The sequence below is a fragment of the Tenebrio molitor genome, chromosome 4, assembly GCF_963966145.1.
Source record: "Tenebrio molitor chromosome 4, icTenMoli1.1, whole genome shotgun sequence".
NCBI classification, from domain to species: Eukaryota; Metazoa; Arthropoda; class Insecta; order Coleoptera; family Tenebrionidae; genus Tenebrio; species Tenebrio molitor.
The window spans coordinates 23764735-23787645 of NC_091049.1; the positions used below are offsets into that span (position 1 = coordinate 23764735).

Below are 22911 nucleotides of genomic sequence, written 5' to 3' on the forward strand. Positions count from 1 at the left end.
TTCTTGGAAAATGTCATCCGAGATGCCGTGACCTACACCGAACACGCCAAACGGTAAACCGTGACAGCGATGGACGTCGTCTACGCTTTGAAACGTCAAGGACGCACCCTCTACGGTTTCGGAGGTTAATTTCCTGGCGTTCTTCCCCCGTTCGAGAATAAAATACGAAATACAAAATCGGTTCTTTTCAGAACCACAAAATAAAAATAAGAGGAAAAAAAAGAAACATGATGTTCTTCCGAGAAACAACGGACAAATTATTACTAACTGACGACTACTTCTTTTGGCATTGCAGTCGTAAATCTTCCTTCAGACAGACAGCATACCTACCGCAATGATGATGATAATAATAATCGCTACATTTTTCGGAAAAAGGAAAAAAAATAAAATATTCTTCCGTTAAGTTACGAATGCGGAACAGAATCGAAGTGAGATAGATATATATTGGTGTATTGGTGCAAAAAGAAAAGATGCATCGGTCATTTTACGAAAAAAAAAGCTATAGTGACCCTGAGAAGGGCCGATATTTTGAGTTTTCGCCACGGAGATGGATCGATCTTTCGTTTAAGGTTTCTTCTCGGTTTTTTTCGGTAAAAGTACGGCCTGAATGTTGGGTAAGACACCGCCTTGGGCGATGGTAACTCCGGACAGGAGTTTGTTCAATTCTTCGTCGTTTCTGATCGCCAGCTGCAGATGACGCGGTATAATACGTGTCTTCTTGTTGTCACGGGCAGCGTTTCCTGCCAATTCTAGAACTTCGGCGGCTAGGTACTCCATGACGGCGGCCAAATAGACGGGAGCTCCTGCACCGACGCGTTCTGCGTAATTTCCTTTTCTGAGAAGACGATGTATCCTACCCACCGGAAACTGGAGACCGGCACGGCTCGAACGGGATTTCGCTTTTCCCTTCACTTTACCTCCTTTACCGCGACCTGACATTTCAAGTTCGTTCGTTAGACACTACGAGAAGTAATAAAAATAACTGACGGGGGGACCGACAGCGGTGACTCGTCGATTGTAAACGTGCTTCAGCACGAGCTGTGCTTCGAATTTATAGCCTCCGTGATAGGAGAATCGGACGTGACTAGTGGTGGGAGCCCGTTTTTAGGTGGGGTTCTGGTGAACACACTACCTATCAGAAAGGTGGTGGTCGGTGTTTTGCGTCCGAGTTCCGATCTTGCCTTTGTGAGAGACGGACGTGATTTGCGAGTGCTGGTGACCGTCAAGTGTTCGGTGTTGTGGTGCTGTGCAGCGCTCCTGTGCCGAGACCGGTGTTTAGTCCCCGGTCCGCACCGGTTTGCGTTTATATGTGCAGTGTTGCGCTCGAGCCCGGTCATTCGACCAAACAATTCGCCGAGTGAAGATCTCATTGGCGGAAGTGTCGTTCATCGGCATTTTCGCCAAATAATTAATTAATTCACAACAACGCCGTGCTTTTGCACCGCATTTAATTCGAATTTTTCTTAAGCGCCTGAAATGGCAACAGCGAGCCAAACTCTTGTCCAGCTTCCACAGGAGGACCTGCAGAAGCTGCTCGACGAGGTGGCGGCGCTGCGACAGGAGGTCCTTTTTCTCCGCGAGGAGAGAGAAGTGCACCACCAACGACTCGCACTCTCAGATGCGAGAATCCACGTCCTCGAGGAGGGGCAGAAGGTGACTGATGTCTCCCCCCCGACCTCACCACCCCCAGCCCACCCGGAGCAGACCGAACCCTCCATCGAGATGGAGGAGGAAGTCGAGTCTGCAATGGAGACCCCCTTCACGGAAGTCAGAGGTAGGCACAGAAAGCGTCGAACCTCTCCTCCCACCCCCCAGGTCCAGACAGTCAAGCCTGGTACCAGCAGGGAGCCTCCATCAGCGGAGGCACCCAAGAAAGCCAAGCACGGCAACCCCCCGGCCCCTCAGGCCCAGCCACCCCGGCCCGCGCCCGCCAAACCAGTGGCGCAACAAAAGCCCCCGGCGGAGAGCAAAATTCCGCCAGTCATTATCCGAGACGCGTCAAAATGGCCGTCAATTTCCAGCGGCATGAAAGCCAGACACATCGCCTTCACGAAGGCAAAACCTTGCGTGGACGGTATCCGGGTCAATCCGGGTACCTCCGACGATTTCCGGGCCCTGACCCTCCTGCTCGAGGAGAGGAACGTCCCCTTCCACTCCTTCGCCCTTCCTGAGGCGAAAACGCTCAGAGCCGTTCTGAGAACCGTCCCCGTCGAGATCGGTCTCGACGATGTCCAATCAGACCTGGTGGACCAAGGCCTGGAGCCGATCAAGGTGTCCAGGATGACCTCCACCAGGACAAAGAAGCCCCTGCCACTGGTCCTCGTTGAGGTGCCAAAGGACAAGGGGCAAATTTTCCAGATGAAAACGGTGTGCCACCTTCTCATTTCTGTCGAGCGACCCCACAAAAAGGGGACCCCCAGCCAGTGCCACAAGTGCCAGCGCTTCCATCACTCACAACGTCACTGTCACGCACAGCCGAAGTGTGTGAAGTGCGGTGAGAGCCACGAGTCTCGGGCCTGTCAAAAGACCCGCGACGCTGCGGCCAAATGCGCCAACTGCGGCGGCCCCCACACGGCGAGCTACCGAGGCTGCCCCAGGTTCCCAAGAGGATATCTGGGCAGGAAAACCCCCCGGGAAGCCCCTCCAAACCCCCCGAAAAATCGCACCCCCGCCCCCCCCGCGGCCCCTGCGAAAAAATCACCCCCTGCCACTGCCCCCCCCAAACAACCAGTGGCAGCGACCACCAACGATCCGAAGAGCTTCGCGGATGCAACTGCAACCAAGAAGCCCGCGACCCCAACCCCCCGATCGGCATCCCCAAAACAAAATCCCGCGATCAAAAAAGTCGTCTTCGACTTGTTGGACGCGATCCAATCGTCGAGCTCCACCGAGGAGATCCTCAGGAAGGTGCTCGCGATCATTCCAAATCTTCTCTCAAACTGCTAAATGCCAGTACAAGAGAGGGTTAGGTCGCTGCAGATAGCATTTTTTAATGCGAACGGTTTGCGGGGCTCCCGCAACGAGCTGGAGACCTTCGCAGACGACCACGACCTCGACCTGATTTTGGTCGGAGAGACCAAACTGCAGGCCGGTGTCGCGGACCCCAAAATCAGGGGGTTCGTGCTCTATCGCAGCGACCGCGACCGCGGTCCTGGAGGAGGAACAGCCATCTACGTGCGCAACGCAACCCCACATTATCAGATCACGCTTCCCGTTCTCCAGAACTTGGAAGCCACCGCCGTGAGGATCGAAACCGTGAACGGTCCATTGACGATCATTTCATGCTACCACCCGCCGCGACTTCTGCTACGGGAAAATGATATCACCGAAATTTTAGATACCGGCACCTCGGTCATTGCCGCTGGTGACTTCAACGCGAAGCACCAAGCCTGGGGTAGCCGTGTGGCCAACCGCAACGGCCGAATTTTGTACGAGCTCGCGGACGCGATTGATCTCCTGGTTGAGGCTCCACCAGAGCCAACATACTACTCCCCTCAAGGCCACCGCGCCGACACACTCGACATTGCTCTTTTAAAGAACGTCCCCCTCCAAACGAGACTTCACGTCGTGAACGCGCTCGATTCAGACCACTTGCCCGTGCTGATGCACATCGGTGACGAGGCAAACGACGAGAACTTAAACACACAAGTTCAAACCACAAATTGGCCGCTCTTCGCGGAAAATCTGGAAACAGACTTCGGGCCGATTCCCCGGATTGAATCGGTCGAAGACCTCGAAAACGCAGCCGGCGTCTTCGAGGAAAAAATCACAACCGCCATGACAAACTCAACTCGAAATCGGGTCGAGCCGCGACAAAAAGAGTCTTTGCCGCAATGGATCATCGATTTAATTCGAACAAAAAATCGTGCCAGGCGCCTTGCTTTCCGAACTGGCGCCGCCGTTGACAGAACGGAGGCAAACCGGCTTGGCAACGAAGTCAAATACGCGCTCATCGATCATCGGAATGATCGATGGGAACGGAAACTCGAGTCACTCTCGACGGAGGACAACTCGATCTGGAGAATGGCGAAAGCGCTTCGTTCGGACAAAAAACCAATTCCGCCAATACACAGCACACTCGGGCTAGTCTTCTCGGACGATGAGAAAGCGGAGGCGTTCGCTGATAGTTTGGAGCTGCAGTGCAGACCAAACATCGTGGACGCCGACCTGGACCACATCGAGCGGATTGAGCGCCAAGTCGAAATCATTCTTTCGGGACAACACGACACACCAATCACACCCGCTTCACCGGAGGAGGTCCGAGGAATTATCGGATCTCTGAAGGTGAAAAAGGCACCCGGGCCAGACAAAATTCCAAACACAGCGTTGAAGTTGTTGCCGGTCAAGGTTGTCGTTGCCTTGACGGCGATAATCAACGCCAGCCTGCGACTCTGCCACTTTCCTTCCCGATGGAAAAACGCGAATGTCATTTTTATCCCCAAGCCCGGGAAAGATTTACTCTTCCCCCAAAACTATCGCCCCATCAGCCTCCTCTCCAATGTAGGAAAAGTTCTCGAAAAAGTCATTCTGGCCCGGCTGATCAGAGTGACCAACGAGAACCACGTTCTGCCTGACGAACAGTTCGGTTTCCGACCCAAACACTCGACCGCGGATCAACTCATTCACGTCACTGAATTTATATCGCAAGGTATAAATCAGAACGAATCGACCGGCGCGATCTTTCTTGACGTGGCCAAAGCCTTTGACACAGTCTGGCATGATGGACTTGTTCACAAGCTCCACACGGCTGGCGTGCCACTGGCAATGGTCAAACTGTTAAATTCATTTCTCGAGGACCGCAAATTTCATGCAAGAATCGGTAACGTCCTCTCGACGGTACGCGAAATTGAGGCAGGCGTCCCACAGGGCTCGGTACTTTCACCGACCCTGTACGCAATCTTCACTGCCGACATTCCCAAACCCGATGAAACAAAAATCGCGCTCTACGCAGACGACACTGCAATCCTCGCGCGCTCTGAGTCACCCGAACAAGTTTCGGAACTGCTTCGGAGGGCGGTGGAAAGTCTGGAGTCATGGTTTCGCCTCTGGCGAATCGATGTGAATCCAGACAAGAGCAGTGCGATCCTTTTCACTCGGCGTCGACACCGACCGGACGGCGAAATCGTCATGTTCGACCGTCCCATTCCGTGGAAAACTGAGGCCCGGTACCTCGGCATCACTTTCGACAATCATCTCCGGTTCAATGCTCAACTCGAGCACGCGAAAACTCGCGCTCAGATGGTTCTAGGGCAACTTAATTCGCTGGTAAATCGGCGAAGCAAGATGTCCATACAGAACAAAGTCACTATCTACCGAACGATAGTCCGACCAGCCATGATGTACGGCTCTGCGGTGTGGGGAAACGTGTGCAACACGCAACTCCACAAGCTGCAAGTCGTGCAGAACAAATTTCTCCGGGCGGCCTTCAAAGCACCCTGGTTCGTCAGGAACACCCAACTCCATCGGGAAGCGAAACTTCCAACCATCAGAGAATTCCTGCACGATGTTGCACGGAAATTCTTTGAAAATGCGGCAGCACACCCAAACCCACTCGTGCGCGATTCCGTCGACTATGACGAGAATGCCCCCCAAAGGCACAAGCGACCCAAGAGTCTGCTCCTCCGACAGGACTGAGGTTTCACCACCTCCCGTCCCCCGACAAATTTCGTCATGTTTTTGTTCCAGAGCAACATTAGTTCTCGAACAAAACTAACACATCACCACCAAGTGTGTTTCAGATTCCGCACCAGGGCCGACTTCAGTTCCGAGGACCAGGTAAACGGAATCCAACCCGGTAAATATTTGTAGTGATTAGGTTTCGATGTTTCATTGTTGCGTAGTTTCTGCATTTGTTTTCCGAGCGTTCCCCCATTCTTCTTCGGCTCCGACGAGGGGTTTTTTCTGCAGTTTTTTGCCCTCGTTGTCACGCAAAAGCGGGAGCATTCCGTCGACGATCTAGGTTCTCTGCAGTCCCCATTTTTCTCGCGATTTGTGTTCTCCACAACCCCACCCCCACACCGTGAACTCGACCTGCTGGATTCGCAACTGAAGGCCGATCAGCTAGAGCTCACGGTGACTCGATACTTGACAAGTCTGTCATACAGCCCTACACATTACATGAGTAGGTGACTGCCAGTCAGATTGGGGAAATAAGAGTCTAGGACTCGACCCCGTAAAAAGTCAGACATGTTCTCTACGGTGTTTTGCGTCCGTCATAAGTGTTAACGCACGCACGCACACGAGTCACAGCAGTTCGCGAGTTTGTTGAAATAATTGAATTGAAAAATGCCGCCGAAGACAAGTGGTAAGGCAGCCAAGAAGGCCGGGAAAGCTCAGAAGAACATTTCCAAGAGCGACAAAAAAAAGAAGCGCAGGAGGAAGGAGAGCTATGCCATCTACATCTACAAGGTGTTGAAACAAGTCCATCCCGACACCGGTATCTCTAGTAAGGCTATGAGCATAATGAACAGTTTCGTGAACGACATCTTCGAACGTATCGCCGCTGAAGCTTCCCGTCTGGCACACTACAACAAACGTTCGACGATCACCAGCAGAGAAATTCAAACTGCCGTGCGTCTGTTGTTGCCCGGTGAGTTGGCCAAGCACGCCGTCTCCGAAGGTACCAAAGCCGTCACCAAGTACACCAGTTCGAAATAGATGTTTTTCGTTTTCGACACATTTATAAACGGTTCTTTTCAGAACCACAAAGACTCTCGAACAAAAAAAAAAAAGACGTGAAACAGCGATTTTTAATTAACTTTTATTATGTCTTTAGCAATACTGCGAATTTGGCGACAATTTACGCTGTTTTGTGTGGAAAAAATAACTTCTATTTTATGTGACTGTTTACTTCGACAAAAAAAAGCTCTCGTGTAATTATGTATTGTTCATTGGAATTGAAATTAAAAAACAAAAATGTAATTCTGCTTCATTGGATCTATTAACTTTACGTGGAATAAATTATCATTGAAATTAATTTGTAATCGAGTCATTCAAAAATTCAAATTCTTTTAAGAACTTCATTCGTGTAAGTGTAAGTCCATTTTTTCAAAAATTGAGATAATGTACTTATTTTCTCATAAAATGTTGTTCTAAAATATTGTTCTTTTATTATAGTTGATAATGACAAGGTTAAAATAATATTAAGTTTTGCTTTTTCGGGGGTAATACCGCGAGTGCTTAAAAATTACCGATAATTTTGATAAAACTTTGTTGTTAATAAAGTAATTAAACAAGAAGTTTGAGCCATTCCACGATAAATGAAACCGTTTCAACAAAAAATGAATTTGAATCTGAACATTTAAATATATTTTTTTTGCAAAAAGCTTCTAATTCGCATCAAAATCTTGTAGCTGTGTAGCTACATACAAAGGTATGTCATGCAAAACTCAAAATAATTGAAAATAAACCATAATGTTCCGTCCGTCATAAAATAAATAATAATGTGAAACATGTGATATAAAAATTACTCCTATAATAGTTATTAGTTATTTACATTAACTTTTGCTACATTTTTTAGTTTTCTATAAACGAAATCTGCCTAATAAATGGTTTATGCTTCGCGGCGATACTGACACAAGATTACATCAAGTAATAAGGAAGAAGGGTTTCTATAACATGACGCTCAAAGAAAGAGAGTTTCATTGAAGAGTAATTCTGTTTTATCGAACAAGATTCAGGAAAAAGTTGAAGAAAGAAAGTGTGCGTGGAAATGTCCTCAAACATTGAGTAAAGCCTTCAAAAAAGTTAAAAACGCTTTACCGACAAGTACTCATAAACAGAAAGTTTTCTTATTACGATTTTTGAATTTTGAACTTTGTTTATAAAATGAAGTACGAATTATTGTTATTTTTGTTCGTTTTGTAGTTAAAAGTACTTGTTTATTGTAATGGTTGGTAAAATAAAGTATATTAAAATTGAAAGTAATTATTGTCCTGTCCATCATGATTTAAAAAAATCAATAATCACTTATTCATTCACCATTTCTTAAACGTGACTGTCACATTTCATTGATTTAAAAATTACAATATATATATATTTTGTAGATAATACACTTACAATTTATTTTAACATTATGTTCATGTCCCGTCCGTCATTCAACTTTGCAATTAAAAAAAAAAAAGAAGTAAACAATAAAGGCGATAAAAGTTAGCAATAAAATGAATCATTGGATCACATAATATAATATAACAATATAAGTAGGGGAGAATCGGGTAAGATGACGCAGTTGAAAAGATGACGCACCGACTTTAATCATCTATTGGCGAAATAATATACAGGAATTTGAATTTCCCGCATCCAAACACTCATAATAGTTGTTGGCATGTAAATACAAAAAGCGCGCGAAGTGTTAATTTTCTTGCAGAAGCGAAATCATAATAATCCTGTTTTCGATCTAATTTTTGTGAGCTCTTTTAATCGAGGTAAGTTGTTTATTTGGAGTATCTCAGTAAAACCAAATATATGGACGTAAAGTACGATCAATTGCAAGTATTTTACATCTAGTTTTGTTTGGAACATTGAACGATTATATCTTAATTAATCAACGTTTTTGTTTTTGTACACAATCGGGTAAGACGACGCTGTCTGCAACGGTTAAGTTGACGCGTGTTATCTTAGCCTGTGTTGATCATGTTTCTAATTTCACCTATATTTTTCAGTTTCTTAACCTTTTCCCAAGAATTTATGTTTATTTATTTCTAATTTATGTTGAATTTATTTGTTTGTTAACATTGAGACTTCCTATTTTGTTTATTATTTTTAATGGTTCCTTTTTTTAAATTATTTTTTTATATTTAATTAATATCTACTATTGAAATATTGTGTTATAACTTATAATTCACTTGCAGCACAAAAAACGAATATAGTATAATGCATTTTGAGATAGAAAAGGCGCCTCATCTTACTCTATCTGCATGCGTCATCTTTCCGACCATGGTTGCAAAGATGACGCAAATGCAAAAAAAATGTAATAACGTATATATATATACGTGCATAGCTATCCTACTCGCCTCCACACATGTACAGGATTACCTCGCCTCCGCCTTAAAGAACACAGATACAAGTGTGTATTTGGCAGAAATGTAAAGTTTAAAAGGAGACGAATCGGGGGAACTTGAGAGGGGTAAATTTTTTAATTATACAAAAATATGATACGTCGTTCCACTCAACTCGCCTCCGAAAAATGCAAGAGTAAACTCGCCTCTTTTGTATAACTTTAACTACAGGGAATTGTCAAATGGCCTCCAGCGCTGTTGTCAGGTTTTGTAAACAAATATTTCCACGAACTTATAAAACTACAATAAGCATTATTCCATTTTGTTTCTCATTCTGCTCCTATTCTTTGAGATGACATGATTGTGTATGAAGTGCTCCTGGATGTTTTTAAAAATGATTAGTACTCAAGAATGTCAGACCAAATCTCTTTGGTAAGTATCTATATAAATGCAAATAAGAGTACCTAATAGTAATTTAATAGATTATTTACCTGTATACAGAGTGCGTCCTAAAAAACGCCGCAAGCCATATCTCCGTTATTTATGGCTCGATTTAAATAAAACATAAACTGAATTAAATCACTTTAAAAACACTATAAGCACGATATAGATTAATTGATTGAATGTCAGATGATAGTCAACTTTGTTTTTTCAAATAACTTGGTATATTTTTTTATTCCGATTTTGAAAGAGATTATTTTTCTGAATCCAACGATATGCCACATGTTAGAATGCACTTAATAATAACCTCGAAAATAAATAAATAAAATAGCATTATTGGAAATTTTGTCTTCGAAAAAAAATCAGGTTACTGTGGAAAACAATCTTAAAAGCAATATTTATTACAAGTTCTGTCATATTACTTTTTGATTCTGCTTTTCATAAAGTATTGTTATTGCGTTTAAGATTATTTTCCATAGTATACCTGATTTTTTGTTGAAGAAAAAATTTCCAGTAATGCTATTTTATTAATTTATCTTCGCGGTTACTGTTAAATGCATTCTAACATGTGGCATTTCGTTGGTTTCAGAAAAATAATCTCTTTCAAAATCGGAATAAAAAATATGCCAAGCTATTTGAAAAAACAAAGTTGACTATCATCTGACATTGAATGACTTTTTAAAATTTTTTAATCTATATCGTGCTTATATTGTTTTTAAAGTGAGTTATTACAGTTTTCGTTTTATTTAAATCGAGCCATAAATAACGGAGATATGGCTTGCGGCGTTTTTTAGGACGCACCCGGTATGTCCCAGAAATAACAATCTTATAGGGGGAGATTCACGAAACTCGGTAAGGCTCGATAAGGCATTGCAAATTTAAAACCATGACAACTGACATTGTTGAAGCATTGTATTTGCCGTTTCGTTAACGATTTGCAAATTTGCAAAGTTTAGGTTTAATTTGGATTTGGATATTGCCGGACTTGGAATTTGATGTTCCAAATACCCACCGATCGATTATTTTGATTAAGAATTTATTTTACAGATTACCCGAAGATGTTTACCAAACAGCGAAGATATCAAAATTATTAATTCTAATGGACAAAGGTGTGGGCCATAAATTTAAGGGAAAATCTCTTAACGAAATTGATATAGATCCCCAATGTGAATTAGCTGAAACAGACAATGAGTCTGATAATAACGGCGACGAGCAAGACATAACTAATGTTCTTACATCTAATAATTTTAAAAAGTTGAAAACTTCTAATCGAGCTGTTTCAAAAGGTATTCAGCTTTATTCTTATAGGTATGAAACACTAGCTGTTAACTATGTTGCAGATGTATTTACGGCAGCAAATCCTTCCTACAGTCCACCTTCTCCAGACGAAGGAGCATTTTCTCAAGGTGGATATTTGATATTGCGCAAAATGTATGCCTCGAGCTTTATTCTGTAACAGACCTGATGATTTTAACGTCCCGTTAAGCAGTTATAACCATATGCAAACGCATTTAATCTCTTCATTTCTCTTCATCTCTTCATTTAGTGATTATACAGGGTTATTATAAATTATTGTAGTCGAAGTAGGCGTAAAAATTGAATGTAAAATTTACGGCTGCCACTCCATATAGAAAATATCAAAATGATGTGAATGTGAGTACGGTGTGTACTCACTTATTCAGATTCAACGGTGTGTTTACACAGAAGTTAAATTGGGTGCAAAACAACTCAATATTTTTAGGAGTGGTTGCAAAACAACTATTTTTGGATTAAATCCTTAATTAAAAAACCGCACCATACTTTTTCCAAAAAAAATTTCAGTGACAGCGACAAAAATTGACAGTTCACATGAAAGCGGCAAAAATGTAATAACATGGGCATGGCCTGCTTCGACTACAATCATTTATAATAACCCTGTATTATAACAGCCTGTTAAAAATAACATATTTATTTAACAGAATAAAGCTCTATATCTATCACATATGTTAACAATAGAGTTCTGTAGAAGTAATAAGGATGCAGTTATTAATTTTGATTGCCTATGTGTGTCATAAATGGGCATTTCTACAAAACACTTTTACTCAGGCGTAACATTATTGATAGAGAATAAGGATTTTAATGTTCGATCTGTTATACAAATTTAGGCACAATAGAATCGACTGATGCTCTCACTCCAATATCTTCCAAAAAAGTTTCGACTACAAAAGGTATACAGTTCCATCTATAATGATTAATAATAAATTCATTCTCCTATAGCTGAGAAAACAAATAAGTCTTCTGGTAGAACTCCTTGGACCGAGGAACAGACATCTGTTGTCAGACAACATTTTAGGTCTCATATCAAACATAAGAAAGCACCTAAAAAACAGGAATGTCAGGAGTTAATCGACAAACATCCTCGTCTTCTCCATAATAAAGATTGGGTGCGAGTGAAGACATATGTTTATAATGTTTACCGAGATAAATAAAATTTTCACTTTTTTTATTTTACTTTTTTCTGTTGCCCAAAATAATACGTAGGAACATATCTACTTAGCTAAAAAAGTTAGACATCTAACCAAATGCTTCTTATAGTCCAGGCAAAATAAACATTCAACTTCGGAAAAATTCGCATGCAGGTGAAAATTGGTACTATTAGAGACATAAAATTTAAAGCAACAGTGTCACCACACTGTCATAATGTGTAACACGTCCTTTAGAATCTAATAATATTGTTTCTAATTTACTAGTTACTTTAAGAAATCCGCATAATGTGAAAAGCGTAAAGCATGAACTACACCGAATTTTGGACAGAAACGTGCTGCATTAAATTTTATGTCCAAATAGTACAGACCTTAAATATGTCGTTACAATTATAAAGTCAAAAGTCGACTAAACGAAGCTGAACGTTTATTTACTTATTTTAAATAATTCAGTGGAGCCACATAATTCCTTTTACTCCGAATAATATACAGTGAGTTTTTTTAAGACTGATCATAGGGTTTTACATGCTGATTTTTCAACCCCCTGTTAACTTTTGTTCCGATGATAAAACCATTTTTGGAACAAAGTTGGAAGATTTTTTAAACTATCGGATTTTTTAGACTATCCTAAACTGTCGAAAAAGTTGTGAAAAAAATATTTTGTAGCGCACCGGAATAATAGTACGCCGAGCGGCTGCCAGAATAGCGTCCTTGTCGGCTCAAACAGCACCTGACCACCTCCATTTTTGACTTTTATCACTTTCATTTAAAAAATAAATAGCGAGACCTCCTCGAGTTTAGAAAATTGAGTTGTAATCTATCCGATAGCTTAAAAAATCTTCCAACTTTGTTCCAAAAATGGTTTGAATATTTCCATCGGAACAAAAGTTAACAGGGGGTTGAAAAATTAGGATTTAAAACCCTATGGCCAGTCTTAAAAAAAATTCACTATACACTATACATACTACACTCACCGGCAAAAAAACGGAACACTAATTAGTCAATAACAAATTTATTCCCATTATACCTATTTTGATGTATTTTGACCAGGAGGCGATGATAGCAAACATAACCTTGAGCATTAGCATAGGCTATTTTATTAGCAATTTCGTATAAAAACAAATGTTTTGCTTAAAAATCTTCTTTTCTAAATTTACCAATTTTATAATAATCAAGCAACCTGGTTAGATTTTTATAACTTTTGTAATTTTTTATTGTTGTTAACTTGGAATTTAAGTGCAGAACGTAAAAAAATACCTCTAGCTGGTGTACCTAAATATTGCCAGAGCAGTAGCTTTGGTTGAAGATTGTTGTTGTTTGCGTTATGCAGCTAATGCTATTGAGGCTCCTCTTGCTAGTGGTCACAGAGCTGTTAGAAGGTTTCAAGAGATTGGTCAGTACACAAAAAGACCTGGATCTGGTCGAAAAAGAGCAACCACACACCGGGACGATAGATTTTTAAATAATAAGGGTGTTCCGCTTTTTCTGCCGGTGAGTGTATTTTATCCGCAAACGCATTCAGATAAATTAAAAAAGTGGTGCGAAATGTTTCAAAATTGGTAAATGTAAAACTGCCTAGTCACAAAATTAGAACTTTGACTCCTAGGCCGAAAAGTAAAACTTTTACCTGTTATATGTAGTCACAAAAGTTCCACTTTTGTGAGTCTACGGATAAAAGATACCTATTCTTTAAAACCCGATTTTTTGAAAATGGAACTAAAAATTTTAGCACAAGTGGGATCGGTGGGGACTTTTCACTTTTTATTTCTAATGACATATTTAAGGTCTGTACCATATTTCAGCTTTATGGGAATTTGTACGAAGTTTATTTTGTCTATTTTGACTGGACTATTATACAGTTAATATCATACTAATATTATATCTCTGGACCCTTATACCTACTTTTAGGTGACTATTAAAATAGATTTTCGGCTGCATAGTTTTTGTGTGCCATTTCAAAGTGAAGTGCAGACATTCTTATTATGGCGGTTGGCACATAGAACATTTAACAGCAGTTATTTCCTAGCTGCCGCTGTAAGTTAAAAACGTACTCGTACTCGTAAGGTGCAAACGGATATTAGATTAATATTATAATTTATAATAATATACTTGCTATAATCGCGACATACAACCTGAAAAACACAACGTCACTTTTGCCTCCGTCCGGGGTTGTCATATTTCCGAGGCCAGTTAGCCGATTTCGTGGATGGAGGTGAGTCCGATGCATGCTTTTATTCCGTGTATAAAATGTATAAACCCCGAACGCCACCTGGTGTTAAATCGTCAAACTAACACGTATAACTGCATGCTGGTATGGTGTAAACTCGCCTCCACCCAAAATTTCGTGTAACGGCCTCTTGCGGTATTTTGTGACATTTAAGCATGTTATACACGGGGGTACCTAGTTGCCTCCGAAATTTCGCACTCGCCTCCGCTTTGGAGGCGAGTACGAATGTATAACTTCTGGAACGGAGGCGAGTTTGACGTTTTACACATATATATATATATGTATGGGGAAAGATACTTTTGAGGAGATTTGTAGCACGGAATGGTACTTTCGAGGAGAATTTGGGAATTTCGAGGAGCTCCTCGAAATTCCATGCAACGGAAAGGTACCTTTGAGGTATCAAGATCTCATTGGGATGTGCTGCCCACTACATGAACTAACACTGTATCGACACTGTAATGAGTTTAACTTGGCTATTGTCCCCTAGGTGGTGAAATACATTACGAAATTATTTTCAAATTTGGACAGCTATTTCATTGCCATAAAACTGGTTTTCAACCCTTATTTTAATTGACAAAATGTTTATAAATTATTATTATTATTCTTATTTTGGCATAATAAAAATCTGCCTTTAAATAAGTTCTTCCACATGATCAATCATATCCTTCATCCCGTTTTAATCAACAATTTGTAAAACTACCTCTTTTTGTGAAATAAATCCAATGAATAATCAATATTTTTTTGCAATATTTTTCGTTAACCCCAAGAATTTTTAGTTCTAATGTTAACAATTTTGATAAGAAGTTACCCTCCAACCTTTTTTTATGTTTGTGAAAGCAAAATACCACAAACGTTAACTGTCTAATTTCGGATAATGATCAACGGTATTTTTTTTAATTTTCACCCCCTGCGTTAACTTTCACAATTCCTAAATGTCGTAAAAGTTTTTTAAAGTGTTGTGATGATCTTAAAAACTGTCACAACACGAATGGCTAATCAAAAATTTTGTTTTGCTCATAACTGGCTTATTTACAAATCTGTGCCGCAACCCCCTACACACGAATTGGTACTTTTGAGAAACCGTAACTCCTTGAAAGTATCATTAGATACATAAACTCTATTATCAAGGGCAATTATATTTTTTTGTTGTTTTACGCTCAACCCTTTGAAAAACTACCCCCTTTTGTAAATTTGCTCCCATAATTTTTTTGTTTTTAGCATTGATTGTTCACACTAAGAATTCTTAGTTTTAATGTTAACAGTGTGACAAGAAAATACCCTCCCACCCCCTTTCAACCCCCAAACTTTTTTATGTACAAAAAAGGAAAATACTACAAACTGTCTAATTTCAGATGACGAACAAACAGTAACTTTTTTTCAAGTTTCACCCTCCACTTTTTTTTTCAAAATCCAAAATCTCGTAGAAGTTTTTTAAAATGATGCGATCATCTTAAAAACTGTCACAACATTAATGGCTAATCAAAAATTTTGTTTTCCTCATAACTGCCTTACTAATCTGTGCCGCAACCCTCTACATACGAATTGGCACTTTTGAGAAACAGAAACTCCCTGAAAGTTTCATTAGGTACATAATCTTCATTGACTGTATCTAATGATACATTCAAGGAGTTTCTGTTCCCTTACGGGAAAGGATATTTTTTTGTCGTTTTGCGTTCAACCATTTGAAAAACTACTCCTTTTGTAAATTTTGTAAAATTAAAAATTATTTTTGTGAAAACTGTTAAGAAAATAAAAAATGCAAGTAAAGAATTAAAATAAATTTCAATTATTGAGAGACACTTTATCCACTTTTGCAATCTTTAATTTATGTCAAGGAGACTCCAGGTGGTCTATACTTACAAAAAAGATTTGAATCAAAAACTTTGAAAAGACTTTTTAAACGAAAGGTTAGTCGACTCCATTTTCTATTTATAATTTCTAGTTTCTAATATCATTTTAGGGTCAATTTTGTCTTCAAGATTTGTTTTTTTAATAATATAAATTCATGTTTATGTAACATCATTTCGAATAGAACATAACCTTAAAAAATTGATATCATGTAAAGATACTTTTGAAGAACACGAATTCCCCAAAAGTACCTTTACGAGAATCGAAGGTATATTCGGAATCAGTGCTTTTTAATTCGTTTGTGATTTGGACAATTGCAAGTATTTTTAGTACTGTTTAATAATCACTAATGAAGTAAAATCGGATGTAAAAAATATTTCGCCAAATACTAGAAGAGTCACTCGATTCCATTTCATATTTAATATTTTCTTTAAATGGGGTTACTGCGGGATTCCTGTTGATAATAATTTAATGTCAACTTTGCCTTCAAGATAATTAGGTCTTTTTAAAAAGGCTCAGAGAGGCCGACATACTCTGTAACATCATTTCCAGTAGAACATACCTATATAACCTCAAAATTGATATGACGTAAAGGTACTTTTGAAGAACATAAATTCCCCAAAAGTACCTTTGCGAGAATTGAAGAATGATTCGGAATCCGGCTTTTTAATTCGTTTGTGATTGGGATAATTTCAAGTATTTTTCTTTTCACTAATCAATTAACATCCGTTGTAAAAAACATTTCCCAAATACTAGAGGGTCACCCGATTCCCTGTCATATTTAATATTTTTAAGAATGGGGTTGCAGCGACATTCCTGTTGATATTAATTTAATGTCAACTTGGTCTTCAAAATAATTAGGTCTTTATAAAAAACTCAGAGAGGCGGACATACCTACTCTGTAACATCATTTCCAGTAGAACATACTTATATAACCTCAAAATTGACACCACGTAAAGGTACTTTTGAAAAACACGAATTCCCCAAAGTACCTTTGCGAGAATTGAAGAATGATTCGGAATCCGGCTTTTTTGTTCGTTTGTGATTACGATAAAATTGATATCACGTAAAGGTACTATTAAAGAACGTAAGTTCCCCAAAAGTACCTTTGCGAGAATTGAAGAATGATTCGGAATCCAGCTTATTTATTCGTTTGTGATTGGGATAACTTCAAGCATTTTTAGTTTTTTTTATCACTAATCAAGTAATATCAGTTGTAAAAAATTGTCGCCAAATACTAGAGGGGTCACCCGATTCCCTTTCATATTTAACACTTGTAAGAATGAGATTGCAGCGGGATACCTGTTGATAATAATTTAATGTCAACTTTGTCTTCAAGATAATTAGGTCAGCACAGCCTGTAACATCATTTCCAATTGAACATACTCCTAAAACGCATATCACGTGAAGGTACTTTTGAGGAACACGAATTCCCCAAAAGTACCTTGCGAGCCATTGCAAGGACGGCGATGTTGAACACCTGATCGGTGCTTGACCCTGGTTTCGAGAGAATGAACTATTTATAGATTTAGAATCGAAATTTAATGTAGCCTTTGTTTAAAATGTGGGGCCTAATTAGGTGTTGTAAGGAGGAGTAAGTCGGGCAAGATTTTTAGGAACGATCTTGTACTCAGACGAAATAAATGTTAATTTTTTAGGTTTTGAGCAGTATTTCTTACAAGCAGTTGATTGTTTACTGAAAATAAAATTTGCATTTTGTTTTATTTAAATAATAACAATTAAAACGTATCGGTGTGTTATTTTATACAGGGTGTTATTTTTATTTTATTTTTGTATTAAAACGTCTCGGTGTGTTATTTTATATAATGTACAGTAAGGTGTTGAAATGCACATTCAGACTGGTACTGTTGAGAAAAAAGAACCCCTGGACTCCTTTCGATGTAAAGTGCACCCATAAACCGTGGATTAAATTCGATAAAATGCAAACAAACAATTTGTAAAAAAAATCATCTTCGGACAGATCAATTTCTATTTTCACGTGATGAACAATGACTGAGAGCCCGATTTCAAGTCAGGGTGACAAATAGGTGGTGCAGCGCAAATGTGTAGCTATCTTTGTCGTACACATTAATTACTAATATGCGTCATCTTTCTCAAATTTGCAATTTTGTGCCGTTACCATGACAATACAAGTTGCAAGTCAACTTGAAATCGACCTCTTAGTCTGTTGGCAATGAAACAGTTGAAAAGTACTGGTGGTTTTTTGTCTCGTAATTGGCACTGACCGGATTTTTTAACTTGAGATGACATTAAATAAATTTTTGGTTATGCCGGTTATGTTTATGCTATTCCAATCAGATTCCCTTTCATTCATTCATTTTCAAGAATGGGGCTGCAGCGGGATTCATGTTGATAATAATTTAATGTCAACTTTGTCTTCAAGATAGTTAGGTCCCTTTTAAAAAGGCTCACAAAGGGCAACATACTCTGTAACATCATTTCCAATAGAACATAACCTTAAAATTGATATCTCGTAAAGGTACTTTTGAAGAATACGAATTCCCCAAAAGTACCTTTGCGGATTCCGATGACATTAATGAAATCGATGGCTTCTTTGCACCAAGGGTCTAAGGTTTCAAAGGCTAAACCTTTAAATACGTAATTTGATGAAATAATTGAACTATATTTGCTATGTTTGCGTTTGCAAACTTCAGAAGTTTTCAAAACGTAACTATCTGCAAGTGTATCTACAACAGTAACGTCCCAAACCAAAGGTTGACCTTTAATCCCATCTGGGCGTTTTCCGTCATCCCGAGACAGTCCGTTTGGTCCTAAAGTTGAATTAACATGAATAGAAGTCAAAGCCCGGTTGATAGTAGAATTAATTTCAGTGTGTCTGGAAAATCTATCACTGCTTTATGAACAACTTAGACGGTGGATGCCAATTTAGTCAACTTTCGTATTGCATTTGCAAATATGAGGTGTACAAAGATTACAACCTAATATTAAACGAATACAAACTTGGAAGGAAGTGTTATCTAAAAGAGTACCAATATTAGGAGAAGGTATTGCATGTAACCAAGATTTTCGGCATTGCAAAGCCTAAAGGCGGCCTTACACCAAGGCAACAATTGGCAACATGTTGCCCGCAACATTTTTTAGTAATGACCGGCAACATTAATAGAAAATGTTGCAGACAACATGTTGCCAATTGTTGCCTTGGTGTAAGGCCGCCTTTGTAACGAGCCAAGTCTCTAGGTGATTTAAAGATTAAGTCATTGGCAATTATTCGTTTGGTATTGATATTATCCCAATTCTTCTGAAATTGTGGAATTGTTGGTCTTTCGTTCTCAATTAATTATTAATTCATTATTATAAGAAGTATTACTAGTTGTATAATTAACCCGGACAAGATTGTGTTTTAATGTGTTTGGATTAATTTATTTATTTTTAATTAAATTAATTCGACAAAAATATTAGTGCATAGAATCGGCTCTTCAAGTAATATTAAGATCGTGTTTTCTGTTTATCTTAAAAACGTAATCTTCATTCCAGGCCTGATAAGTATATATTGTATAGCCGGCGTCATTAAATCAAACGATCAGTTTTCGCCGAAGTTGTAAAACTTTCCCGCGCGATTTTTTTGTTTCGCTGTGGGAACGCTTGAAATGGAGCCTTTCCCGATGTTTACGCTATTCTTACCACTCCCGTTGATGTAGCATTTTTGATTTATTTTTGTACTACGCTTATAAACTGTCTAATTGGAGATGACATGAACAAAATGAAAAGTATTTTAGGACTTTCACCGCACACGTTCCACACCCCATCCCCCGTCAATTTATAAAATATTAAATTTTACATAAAATTATATTTTCGAAATTTGTTGCGCAACCCCTAGATACAGATTGGTACTGTTGAGAAACAAGAACTCCTTGAAAGTATCGTTGGATGTATAGTGCGCCCATAAAAGATGGATTAATTTCGAAAAAATGCAAACAAACAATTTTTGAAAAACAATCTTCGGACAGATCAAATTCTATTTTCTAGAAGACATATTTTAATGAGGAAGTTGACCTTAAAATGTCATTAGGAAGCAATTGGCAACCCTCATTTTAAAGAATTTAAATAGGAAATGGGAGCCAATAGCTGTTACAAAAAACATGCATTCTCTTATAATTAACCATTGAATAGTATATTGTATATCAAGAGTTGAAAATAAAAGATTTCACACGAGTTTGCAGAATTGAGCCACAAGTCGTAGGCGCGTGGCTTAAGCAAACGAGTGTGAAATCGAATTTTCAACACGTGGTATACACGATATTTTTCCGACGACCACAAAAAAAAACGCTAATATTCGGCATCCCTTCAAACTTCAAATATCATTCGACAGAGCTGCGGACAAAATAATTATGCCGTTGCGGGGAGATAGACATCGTTAATCATCGGCCCGTGTACAATATAAAAACACACAGCTGTCGGCCAATCAGATTTCTCAAATTTTTCATTGTACACGGTTAGGCTGTTCGTTCGTGTTCGTGTTGAAATCGTTTGCAATTTTAAATTTTCACTAAGGAGAAACCGTGTGAAATGTGTCATATTTCACAGTGGTCGTCTGAAAAGGATATTTTAAATTAGGGGTCACCCGATGTTCTTTCATATTTAATAATTTTAAGAATGGGGTTTCAGCGAAATTCTTGTTGATAATAATTTAATGTTAACTTTGTCTTCGTGAACGCGGCACTTCCAGAATTTTATTGAATATTTCCGTAAAATGATTAAAATATCCGGAACTGCAGCATCCTATGTATTTAATTACCGAATTAACGGATTTCACTTTGACAATGTACGAACTTGAAAAATTGCAAATCCGGAAGTGTAGCGTTCGAGGATAAAGAAAAAAAAAAGTATTGTCTGTCATCCACACAATGAAAAAAAAAAAAAAAAAGGCGCCTGCACCGAAGAGATGTTGTACATGCTAATTACAATATATTAGGCTTCTTTTAGAAAGCTCAGAAATGCCAGCATTCTCTGTAACATCATTTCCAATAGAACATAACCTTAAAAGTTATATCACGTAAAGGTACTTTTGAAGAACACGGATTACCCAAAAGTACCTTTGCGGGAATTTAAGAATGATCCGGAGTCCGGCTTTTTATTCGTTTCTGATTGGGATAATTTCAAAGAATTTTGAGTATTTTTTAATCACCAATCAAGTAAAATCGGTTGAAAAAATATTTCCCCAAATACTAGAAGGGTCACCCGATTCCGTTTCACATTTAACATTTTATAGAATGGGGTTGCAGCGGGATTACTGTTGATAACAATTTAATGTCAACTTTGTCTTCAAAATAATTAGGTCTTTTTAAAATGGCTCAGAAAGGCCAGCCTAGTCTGTAACATCATTTCCAGTAGATCATACCTATATAACTTCAAGAATTGTAAAACTGATACTTGGCTTCCGGCTTAATGTGAGTCATAAGCAAAAAAAATCAGTTGTTTGCAAACATTTTTTTAATAGAGAATGAAATTCAGTTTTAAGGCAAAAATGATTGAGGGAAAATTGATTGTATTTTGCATTAACATAATGTGGCGGAATATTTAACAAACACGCTGTATATTTTAGCTGTAGTAATTTGTAAATAACCATAATATTTTTTATTGCAAGCCATTGCAAGGACGGCGATGTTGAACACCTGATCGGTGCTTGATCCTGATTTCCAGAGAATGAACTATTTATAGATTTAGAATCGAAATGTAATGTATCCTTTGTTTAAAATGTGGGGCCTAATTAGGTGTTGTAAGGAGGAGTGAGTCGGGCAAGATTTTTAGGAACGATCTTGTACTTTGATGAAATAAATGTTAATTTTTTAGGTTTTGAGCAGTATTTCTAACAAGCAGTTGATTGTTTACTGAAAATAAAATATGCATTTTGTTTTATTTAAATAATAATAATTAAAACGTATCGGTGTGTTATTTTATATAATGTTCAGTAAGGTGTTGAAATGCACATTCAGACTGGTACTGTTGAGAAAAAAGAACCCCTGGACTCCTTTGGACGTAAACTGCACCCATTAACCGTGGATTAAATTTCATAAATTGTAAACAAACAATTTGTGAAAAAAATCTTCAGACACATCAATTTCTATTTTCAAGTGATGAACAATGACAGAGTCTGTTGTTAATAAAACAATTCAAAAGCACTTGTGGTTTTTTGTCTCGTAATTGGCAATGACCGAATTTTTTAACTTGAGATGACATCAAAAAGATTTTTGGTTATGTCGGTTATGTTTATGCTATTCCAATCAGATTCCCATTCGTTCATTCATTTTTAAGAATGGGGCTGCAGCGGGATTCATGCTGATAATAATTTATTGTCAACTATGTCTTCAAGATAATTAGGTCTTTATAAAAAGGGTCAGAAAGGGCAACATACTCTGTAACATCATTTCCAATACAACATAACCTCAAATTTGATATTACGTAAAGGTACATTCGAAGAACACGAATTCCCCAAAAGTACCTTTGCGAGAACTGAAGAATGGTTTATCCGTTTGTGATTGCGATAATTTCAAGGAATTTTGAGTATTTTTTAATCACCAATCAAGTAAAATCGGTTGTAAAAATATTTCGCCAAATATAGAGGGGTCACACGATTCCGTTTCATATTTTACATTTTTACGAATGGGGCTGCAGCGGGATTCCTATTGATAATAATTTAATGACAAATTTGTCTTCAAAATAATTAGGTCTTTTTAAAAAGGCTCAGAACAGCCAGCATTGTCTTTAACATCATTTTAAATAGAACATAACCTTAAAATTGATATCACGTAAAGGTACTTTTGAGGAACACGAATTCCCCAAAAGTACCTTTGCGGGAATTGACGAATGATTCGGAATCCGGCTTCTTTATTCGTTTGTGATTGGGAGAATTTCAAGGAATTTTGAGTATTTTTTAATCATCAATCAAGAAAAATGG

At 38.7% G+C, this 22911-nt stretch overlaps 1 long non-coding RNA gene across 2 annotated transcripts; it reads left to right on the forward strand.

Annotated features, from left to right (window-relative positions):
• The first annotated feature begins 8968 nt into the window (after window positions 1–8968).
• Window positions 8969–11922, forward strand: LOC138128721 (uncharacterized). Of its 2 annotated transcripts, XR_011158877.1 has the most exons (6): window positions 8974–9064; window positions 9228–9428; window positions 10485–10723; window positions 10778–10843; window positions 11582–11644; window positions 11694–11922. It is a non-coding gene; the product is annotated as an uncharacterized lncRNA (long non-coding RNA). The 2 variants fall into 2 exon arrangements; XR_011158876.1 differs by having other exon boundaries at window positions 8969–9428.
• The last annotated feature ends 10989 nt before the right edge of the window (window positions 11923–22911 follow it).